Source organism: Panicum virgatum, chromosome 7N (assembly GCF_016808335.1).
Source record: "Panicum virgatum strain AP13 chromosome 7N, P.virgatum_v5, whole genome shotgun sequence".
NCBI classification, from domain to species: Eukaryota; Viridiplantae; Streptophyta; class Magnoliopsida; order Poales; family Poaceae; genus Panicum; species Panicum virgatum.
This window is the reverse complement of record NC_053151.1, coordinates 7369455-7380132: the sequence shown is the minus strand read 5'-3', so window position 1 is coordinate 7380132 and position 10678 is coordinate 7369455.

Here is a 10678-nt window from a genome sequence, read left to right as displayed (position 1 = left end):
ATATTTACTTACCGTTTTATAATTATCACCCACCTCCACAGCATATTTAATTTCCTCCAAATTTTTTTTATTTGAGTAATTTGTTTCTACATTCATGCATAAAAAATAAAAAAAAATAATAAATGAGGGGCCGGCTGGCCCCTGCTTACGGCCGACCGCCCCTCTATCTCCTGCTGCAGCTGCCTCTCTGTCTCCTGCTGCTCGCCGTCGCCCAGACGGCCGGCCCTGTGCCTAGCCGGCTGGCCCCATCATATACGTGATGACACACGTTGTATCCAAGTTCATGAGATTAAACTTCTTTATGCCATGTATAAGAAGCTCAAAGTGTCACCCGTTAAGAACTTGGTGGATTATTGAATGGGCTTGGTAAACAGTAGTGCAACCATCACAATTACTTGTGACCAGAATTGCCAGGGGACTCGGCGTTCTGGTGGTGGCACAACTAGTTTACCTCCCATACAACCCATACTCGCTCGTACGGGTAGACCACTTTGTGCAGAGCCATTTCCTTCGTAAGAAGGCAGATGGCACTCTTAGCATGATTTATAAGGGATACAACATGGAGTTGCCGCTCCCGGCACCCAGTTTCATATATACCATGTGGAGAGCCTAACCATGCAGCTTATGGAGCCGGCGCGACATAGCTCCGCCGGGGTGATGACATGTGGACAACGTCAACGACTTCAGCAAGCCGCCGACGAAACTCATGTTCTTCAGGTACTAGGGTTTTTATGATCCTGAGCCTTAGCTTCACGCTAAGCTTGGGGGAGGAGCCTTGCTCACCGTCACGGTCCGGCACGTCGTCCCCTGTCCTTCATCAGCCTCACCCGTGCACTAGAACTCAGTAAGTCTCTCCCGTCCTACCTGTGTCACCCGTCATACCTAATAGTTTGCCAGCCCGGCTAGCAGTGCAAGTCAGAGAATGCCACATGTATCTTAGTTTGGTTTAATTTCCTTAGATAAAATAAAAAAAATGTGTTTGTTTAATTTAAAATGTCTTTAGTAATGAATAAAGATCTCTCCCAAGATAAGTTGTAATCACCTCTTTGTGGAAATGATGAATAGATGCTCTATTAGTGTGATTCAAAAAGTTTATGCACAGTTTATACTCCCTCTGAAACTAAAGTATTAGTGCTTTGTTTATACATAATCTCGAACAACGTGGATGCCAATACTTGCTATCTTACATTGCTGAGAGAAATGATATAGTTTGAAGAAGTCTTGCTCTTGTTCATAATAAAAGGAAAGCTTCAGCTTTTATTTCAAAACAATAAAAAACCAAGTCTCTCTTTTGGACATATCCTATCCACCAGTGCCATATGTATTCACATGATGAAACCTGAATTTTTGCTGCTTAGGTTTTGTGTTGAGTTCTCTCAAACTTTGAGTCTCTTTGCGAAGAAATATCTATCATGTACCGGTCATCTACCTACACCATCCATTGCTAGCCAAACAAAGTCTGGAAAATCGCCAGATATTCCACCAATTCTTTCATTTCAGTGTGAGTCATTCATCATAAGGTCTAAAAAAAATTCCTGTCACCTCCATTCATTCAAAAAAAAAAGAGAGTAGAATCAGGGAGCAATTAAAAAAATGGTGAATGAGAAAAGAAGAGAAAAGCATGTCTCATTTGACATGGCAGAAAGAGTGAAAGAAATAAGCTCCATGACTACTCAAAATAACAAGGAGGAATGACATGGAATAAATAAAAAGACCATGACCATACATGTGTGAGTTCATCATCCCCCTTCTTACACCAAACACTTTCCAATACCCGATGACCGGCATGTGATAAGATAGAGTATTTGCTTTGGTCCAATTTTTGATTGAGCAACATACACAATCTAAGTGAGCCATCTGTTACCCCACCTAAAGCTCCACAAAAGCCTTAGCGTAGGAAAAGAAGTGGCTCAGCAAAAAGAATGCCACCGGTGAGGTAAACACTTTTGAGCGATTGAGAGTTCCAAAAGAAAGATTTGGCTTTCTATTTGAAAACTTTGAAAACACCTGAGGTCAACCTTGAAAAGAGCAAGAGTATTGGCTTTTAATAACTGTTCTATCTCTCAACAGTTCAAAGATATGCAGGTAATAGAAGCATCATGGTAAGAGGTGATGTATATTTCAATTGCCACTTTACTTCAGGCCGAGGGTGGAGTATCTAGCTAAGCATAGGATTTCTCTATGACACTAATAACATTGTAGCAGCTCTTGATCCGCTTTTACCTAAGTTTTTGTTTTGCTCGAGGACGAGCAAAAGTCTAAGCTTGGGGGGCTGTTGACGGTCATTATTTGTCAAGTTTTGACCGTCAACGTCCATTGCAAAGAGAGAGATTACAACATCACTAACCTAACTACTAATGAGTTCCACAAGTTTTGTCGGTCTTCATGGTTTTGCAGGGAGGCACCCAAATCACAAACAAAGTGATATCATATGGAGTGTATCAGAGAGGGCACAAAAGAGCTTGAGAATGGATTACAAATAACATCATTATGAATTATCTCAAATTCCCTCAAGAACCAAACCATTGCAAAGAGCTCATCAAAATAATCGAAATGGAGTTTGGTTCACTCAATTTGGAGTCCGGATGTGAAAGTTATGACCATCACAAAATCAACACCGCCGGCGCAAGGCAGAGTGGCCGGGCGGCCAGGACTTTGGCCGGGCGGCCAAAGGCATGGCCGGCCGGCCATGAACTCTCCCAAAATGCCCCATTATTCACTTTGTTCATCCAAGGAAGTCACCAAGGTCCCATATACACTTGAGGGAACAAGCCCAAGTTGAATCCAATGTCGAAAGGCCTTGATACGGATAAGAAAAGGGGATACGGTTGGAAGAGGTTGGCCGGCCGGCCACCACGCATGGCCGGCCAGCCCATCACTTGGCCGGCCGGCCCATCCTTTGGCCACCCGGCTACCATGTTGGTCACCCAGACATGTTCAACACGTGCCTCAACTAAAACCGACTTCGAGAAAGCATCCCAGGCATTGAAGAAGCAAGGCGGTGCATCCGAAGGTCACCCCACATGGCCGGCCGGCCCATCCTTTGGCCGCCCGGCCAAGCACGTGTGGCCTTTCGGTTTGGTGTGCATGTCAAGTAACTAATACCGACCTCTAGGAGCAATCCCATGCGTTGAAAGGGAAGAGGCGGCGCATCGGACGGCTCACGGACCATGGGGGTGGCCGGGCAGCCAAGCCAGTGGCCGGCCGGCCAAGGCATGGTCCGGCCGGCCCACCTACTTGGCCTGTTGGCCACCGACTTCATCCCCCCCCCCACCCCCGCCGACCTACACTGCCTACAAGTACCCCCCCCCCCACTCAAGTACCAACCTTATTTCACTATAAAAGGACCCCTGGAGCTCATTTCGAGGTGGAGAGGAGATGTGAAGCTAGCTATACCCAAGAGTACTCTCACTCTTTCTTTGTAGTTAGGTTAGTGTGTCCTGGGAGTTGATTAAAAAGAGTCGAGCTTTGCCTCGGGGTTTCCGGAATAGTGTTTGGAGTCCTGGTAAAGGTCTTGTATCTTTATTTCCGAATATTTATTCCTGCGCTTCGAATTCACTTAGAGCCCAGTATTTCATTCCACATATTCAAAGTGTTTTGCTCATCTTCAGTTACTTAGTTGTTATATCAATCATAGTATAACAACTAAGGCTAGTCGCTCGGGCTTTGCCGCGAGTTATTTGGCTCTTGATAAGACTTGCTGGTAGCCACAAACCCCTCCTAAGCGTTGCTCTTAGGTGGATTAGTCCTCCTCCTTGGTACCAGGAGAAGACTTTGGCACTTAAGCTTAGGCTTATTTTGTCCAGTGTAGCATGCTATCCTTCATTTGCAGTTTAGGTGGTAGGCCCACTTGGTGACAGCGAGTGAGTGTCCGCTGTATTCCACCCAGTCGTAGGGAAGGCCTGTAGGTGAGTGAGCGAGCTCCATTGGGCGGTTTCTTTCTATCCCTTTTACCGCAGCGGTCCTGTCACATGCACCCAAGGCAAGACACTAGTTGAATCCCGGTCTAACAGACTAGCTGAGTTGAGTAGGGAAACCTTATCTCTTTTGCTCCCACCTAGGCACCTACCTTTCTACTGACCCCTTGGGTCAATAGCTATCTACCCCATACACTTCCACATATAAAGTTAGTCTTGCATAGACTTGGTTGTGTACTTACTTGGTTATTTACTTAGCAAGGTTTATTCTATCGAAGTTATCTTTACCATTGCTTCCCCGAGGAAAAATACAATACCCTGGAATACTCCACGGTGAAGTGCTACAGTGGTGATTCCGTGCGCTTGCAGAATACTTGTATTCTTGAGGCATAAGAATTGCCAACAATTGCTCATAGTTTCATATTGTTGCTCTTGTAACCTTTCTAGATATCATAGCTTTGCCTTGTTTGTGTGATCATATTGCCTTAGGTTCCCTTACACTAGCAACATATTGTAGGTCTTGGCTTGACACAAATGAAGAAATCTGATGTTGCAAGAAAGATCATTGGTTTGCTTCCCAAAGACAAATATGGCACCATCATCACCATGCTTCATAATGAAAATCTTTCAAATGCTACTCCTTCAAGTGTATTGGGCAAGATCACCGCTCATGAAATGTATATGGACTTCAATTTCGATGAAGGTTCATCATCCTCCAAGAATAAGGATCTTGCCCTCAAGGCTAGCAAGAAGAAGGAGAAGGCAAAGAAGAAGGTGATTGTTGAGAAGAGAAAAGCTCAAGACGATGATGAAGATGAGGAAATTGATAATGAAGAGATTGCCCTCCTTGTAAGAAGAGCGGCCAACACACTAAACTGCTTGGGCAAGAAGGGCATCACCTACAACACCTCAAAGAAGAAGTTTGTGATGAAGAAGAACATTGAGGAAATGGAATGCTTCAAGTGTGGCAAGCTTGGACACTTGGCAAATGAGTGTCGCCACAACAAGAGCAAGTCCAAGGACAAGAAAGATAGCAAGCATCATTCAAGTGATGAATCAAGTGATGATGAGAAGAAGAAGAAGAGCTTCAACAAGAAGAAGAGTTTCTCAAGAAGGAAATTCTTTAATAAGAAGGGCGGTAAAGCTTATGTTGGAGAATGGGTGACCGATGATGATTCAAGTGAAGTGTCATCCATAGTATACTCATCAAGTGAAGATTCAAGTGATGAAGAGATCATCGCCGGCCTTGCAATTGCTACACCAACTAAGGCCAAAGCTTCACCAAGCACTACATCAAGCAAGCCATTATGCTTAATGGCTAAAAGTAACAAGGTGAGCACATTTGATTATTCTTCTAGTGATGATGATGATGCACCGTCCTATGAAGAACTTGCTAGTTTGATCAAAGACCAAGACAATGCACTCAAGAGGTTGAAGAAAGAAATCAAGGTGCTTGCAAGCAAAGTCAATGGCAATGAACAAGATTCAACTCTCAAGACCAAGCTTCAAGCATTGCAAGAAGAAAACGAATCACTCAAGCAAGAAAGTGAAGAAGCCACACTCAAGTATGATAACATGTGTGGGAGATATACCTCACTTGAAGTCAAGTACAAGGAATTGAAGGTTGAGCATAAGTCCTCCAAGAATGACTTGTCTATACTAGATGAGTCATACAACAAGTTGAAGACAACCTTCACTTCACTTAATGAAGAACCTAGGAGCTTGGAAGTCACATTTGAAGAATTCAAGCTAGCTCATGAGGTTGTGAGTCAAGAGCACAAGGATCTCTCATCAAGCTTAGAGTGATTGAAAGTTCCTTCACCAAGCTACAAGAAGACCACAAGGAGCTTGAGCTCAAATACATTGAAGCAACCAACATCAAGATCAAGCAAGTTGAAGATGAAGATGCAAAGCTAAAGCAATTTCATGATGATCAAGTCAACTTGAGGCCAATGACAAGAAGAGAGCTTGAGCTATGTCTTGTAACCTTGCTAGAGATCATAGCTTTGCCTTGTTTGTGTGATCATATTGCCTTAGATTCCCTTACACTAGCAACATGTGTTAGGATTCACGTTTCCGCACCTAGAGGGTGAATTGGAGTTTCACTTAGGTTTTAATTGTTCAAGTTTGTAATTAGAGCCCAATTCAGTCCCCTCTTGGACATCTTGATCCTTTCAATTTGTATCAGAGCGTGGTTGCTCTTTTGTGAGGTTTAATCGCCTCGAGCAAGATGTCTAGTGAGGGCCCCCCACCTGTTTTTGATGGCGAGGACTTCCCATATTGGAAGATCCGCATGGAGACATACTTGGAGGTGATCGATGAGGGAATCTACACCGCTGCGGTTGTAGGGTTTCCCGAGGTCGTAAAAAAGGATGCCCCCACTCCCGCGGAGAAACAATATGAGAAGTTCAATGCAAGAGCTCGTAATGTTCTCTTCCGCGGTTTGGGCACGGATGTTTTCAACCGAGTCCATACCCTAGACTACGCCCACGAAATTTGGGAGGAGGTGTGTAGCATGCACCTAGGGAACGCCGAGGAAAGAGAACTCCATTACGATCTCATGACTAAGAAAATCAATGCGCTTTCCATGCGTCCCAATGAAAGAGCTAATGACATGTATTCTCTCTTGAATGTGCTTGTAGAGGAACTCAATGGTCTTGGCTTGACACAAATGAAGAAATCTGATGTTGCAAGAAAGATCATTGGTTTGCTTCCCAAAGACAAATATGGCACCATCATCACCATGCTTCATAATGAAAATCTTTCAAATGCTACTCCTTCAAGTGTATTGGGCAAGATCACCGCTCATGAAATGTATATGGACTTCAATTTCGATGAAGGTTCATCATCCTCCAAGAATAAGGATCTTGCCCTCAAGGCTAGCAAGAAGAAGGAGAAGGCAAAGAAGAAGGTGATTGTTGAGAAGAGAAAAGCTCAAGACGATGATGAAGATGAGGAAATTGATAATGAAGAGATTGCCCTCCTTGTAAGAAGAGCGGCCAACACACTAAACTGCTTGGGCAAGAAGGGCATCACCTACAACACCTCAAAGAAGAAGTTTGTGATGAAGAAGAACATTGAGGAAATGGAATGCTTCTAGTGTGGCAAGCTTGGACACTTGGCAAATGAGTGTCGCCACAACAAGAGCAAGTCCAAGGACAAGAAAGATAGCAAGCATCATTCAAGTGATGAATCAAGTGATGATGAGAAGAAGAAGAAGAGCTTCAACAAGAAGAAGAGTTTCTCAAGAAGGAAATTCTTTAATAAGAAGGGCGGTAAAGCTTATGTTGGAGAATGGGTGACCGATGATGATTCAAGTGAAGTGTCATCCATAGTATACTCATCAAGTGAAGATTCAAGTGATGAAGAGATCATCGCCGGCCTTGCAATTGCTACACCAACTAAGGCCAAAGCTTCACCAAGCACTACATCAAGCAAGCCATTATGCTTAATGGCTAAAAGTAACAAGGTGAGCACATTTGATTATTCTTCTAGTGATGATGATGATGCACCGTCCTATGAAGAACTTGCTAGTTTGATCAAAGACCAAGACAATGCACTCAAGAGGTTGAAGAAAGAAATCAAGGTGCTTGCAAGCAAAGTCAATGGCAATGAACAAGATTCAACTCTCAAGACCAAGCTTCAAGCATTGCAAGAAGAAAACGAATCACTCAAGCAAGAAAGTGAAGAAGCCACACTCAAGTATGATAACATGTGTGGGAGATATACCTCACTTGAAGTCAAGTACAAGGAATTGAAGGTTGAGCATAAGTCCTCCAAGAATGACTTGTCTATACTAGATGAGTCATACAACAAGTTGAAGACAACCTTCACTTCACTTAATGAAGAACCTAGGAGCTTGGAAGTCACATTTGAAGAATTCAAGCTAGCTCATGAGGTTGTGAGTCAAGAGCACAAGGATCTCTCATCAAGCTTAGAGTGATTGAAAGTTCCTTCACCAAGCTACAAGAAGACCACAAGGAGCTTGAGCTCAAATACATTGAAGCAACCAACATCAAGATCAAGCAAGTTGAAGATGAAGATGCAAAGCTAAAGCAATTTCATGATGATCAAGTCAACTTGAGGCCAATGACAAGAAGAGAGCTTGAGCTATGTCTTGTAACCTTGCTAGAGATCATAGCTTTGCCTTGTTTGTGTGATCATATTGCCTTAGATTCCCTTACACTAGCAACATGTGTTAGGATTCACGTTTCCGCACCTAGAGGGTGAATTGGAGTTTCACTTAGGTTTTAATTGTTCAAGTTTGTAATTAGAGCCCAATTCACCCCCCTCTTGGACATCTTGATCCTTTCAATTTGTATCAGAGCGTGGTTGCTCTTTTGTGAGGTTTAATCGCCTCGAGCAAGATGTCTAGTGAGGGCCCCCCACCCGTTTTTGATGGCGAGGACTTCCCATATTGGAAGATCCGCATGGAGACATACTTGGAGGTGATCGATGAGGGAATCTACACCGCTGCGGTTGTAGGGTTTCCCGAGGTCGTAAAAAAGGATGCCCCCACTCCCGCGGAGAAACAATATGAGAAGTTCAATGCAAGAGCTCGTAATGTTCTCTTCCGCGGTTTGGGCACGGACGTTTTCAACCAAGTCCGTACCCTAGACTCCGCCCACGAAATTTGGGAGGAGGTGTGTAGCATGCACCTAGGGAACGCCGAGGAAAGAGAACTCCATTACGATCTCGTGACTAAGAAAATCAATGCGCTTTCCATGCGTCCCAATGAAAGAGCTAATGACATGTATTCTCTCTTGAATGTGCTTGTAGAGGAACTCAATGGTCTTGGCTTGACACAAATGAAGAAATCTGATGTTGCAAGAAAGATCATTGGTTTGCTTCCCAAAGACAAATATGGCACCATCATCACCATGCTTCATAATGAAAATCTTTCAAATGCTACTCCTTCAAGTGTATTGGGCAAGATCACCGCTCATGAAATGTATATGGACTTCAATTTCGATGAAGGTTCATCATCCTCCAAGAATAAGCATCTTGCCCTCAAGGCTAGCAAGAACAAGGAGAAGACAAAGAAGAAGGTGATTGTTGAGAAGAGAAAAGCTCAAGACGATGATGAAGATGAGGAAATTGATAATGAAGAGATTGCCCTCCTTGTAAGAAGAGCGGCCAACACACTAAACTGCTTGGGCAAGAAGGGCATCACCTACAACACCTCAAAGAAGAAGTTTGTGATGAAGAAGAACATTGAGGAAATGGAATGCTTCAAGTGTGGCAAGCTTGGACACTTGGCAAATGAGTGTCGCCACAACAAGAGCAAGTCCAAGGACAAGAAAGATAGCAAGCATCATTCAAGTGATGAATCAAGTGATGATGAGAAGAAGAAGAAGAGCTTCAACAAGAAGAAGAGTTTCTCAAGAAGGAAATTCTTTAATAAGAAGGGCGGTAAAGCTTATGTTGGAGAATGGGTGACCGATGATGATTCAAGTGAAGTGTCATCCATAGTATACTCATCAAGTGAAGATTCAAGTGATGAAGAGATCATCGCCGGCCTTGCAATTGCTACACCAACTAAGGCCAAAGCTTCACCAAGCACTACATCAAGCAAGCCATTATGCTTAATGGCTAAAAGTAACAAGGTGAGCACATTTGATTATTCTTCTAGTGATGATGATGATGCACCGTCCTATGAAGAACTTGCTAGTTTGATCAAAGACCAAGACAATGCACTCAAGAGGTTGAAGAAAGAAATCAAGGTGCTTGCAAGCAAAGTCAATGGCAATGAACAAGATTCAACTCTCAAGACCAAGCTTCAAGCATTGCAAGAAGAAAACGAATCACTCAAGCAAGAAAGTGAAGAAGCCACACTCAAGTATGATAACATGTGTGGGAGATATACCTCACTTGAAGTCAAGTACAAGGAATTGAAGGTTGAGCATAAGTCCTCCAAGAATGACTTGTCTATACTAGATGAGTCATACAACAAGTTGAAGACAACCTTCACTTCACTTAATGAAGAACCTAGGATCTTGGAAGTCACATTTGAAGAATTCAAGCTAGCTCATGAGGTTGTGAGTCAAGAGCACAAGGATCTCTCATCAAGCTTAGAGTGATTGAAAGTTCCTTCACCAAGCTACAAGAAGACCACAAGGAGCTTGAGCTCAAATACATTGAAGCAACCAACATCAAGATCAAGCAAGTTGAAGATGAAGATGCAAAGCTAAAGCAATTTCATGATGATCAAGTCAACTTGAGGCCAATGACAAGAAGAGAGCTTGAGCTATGTCTTGTAACCTTGCTAGAGATCATAGCTTTGCCTTGTTTGTGTGATCATATTGCCTTAGATTCCCTTACACTAGCAACATGTGTTAGGATTCACGTTTCCGCACCTAGAGGGTGAATTGGAGTTTCACTTAGGTTTTAATTGTTCAAGTTTGTAATTAGAGTCCAATTCACCCCCCTCTTGGACATCTTGATCCTTTCAGTAACCCTGGGCCCTGCTCGTCTATAAATAAGGTGGGGCGTTCTCCCCTCCACACACGAGAGAAATCCATCTAGGGTTTGGCGAGCACGCTCTCTTTTCCTCAATGCTGTGCGACCTCAAGCTTCTCCATCCCTGACACCGGCATGACAATAGTGTACGTGGAGCATAGTGTCTCCAAAATCTCTCTCCGCTGAAGAACCTGCATGGGTTGGGACGAATCAGGTTTTTTGGCAGCGATGACGCGACAGCTCACCGAGTTGACCTGCAACGTTCTACGGACTCCATCGACAAACTCGACTCGTTCATCTTG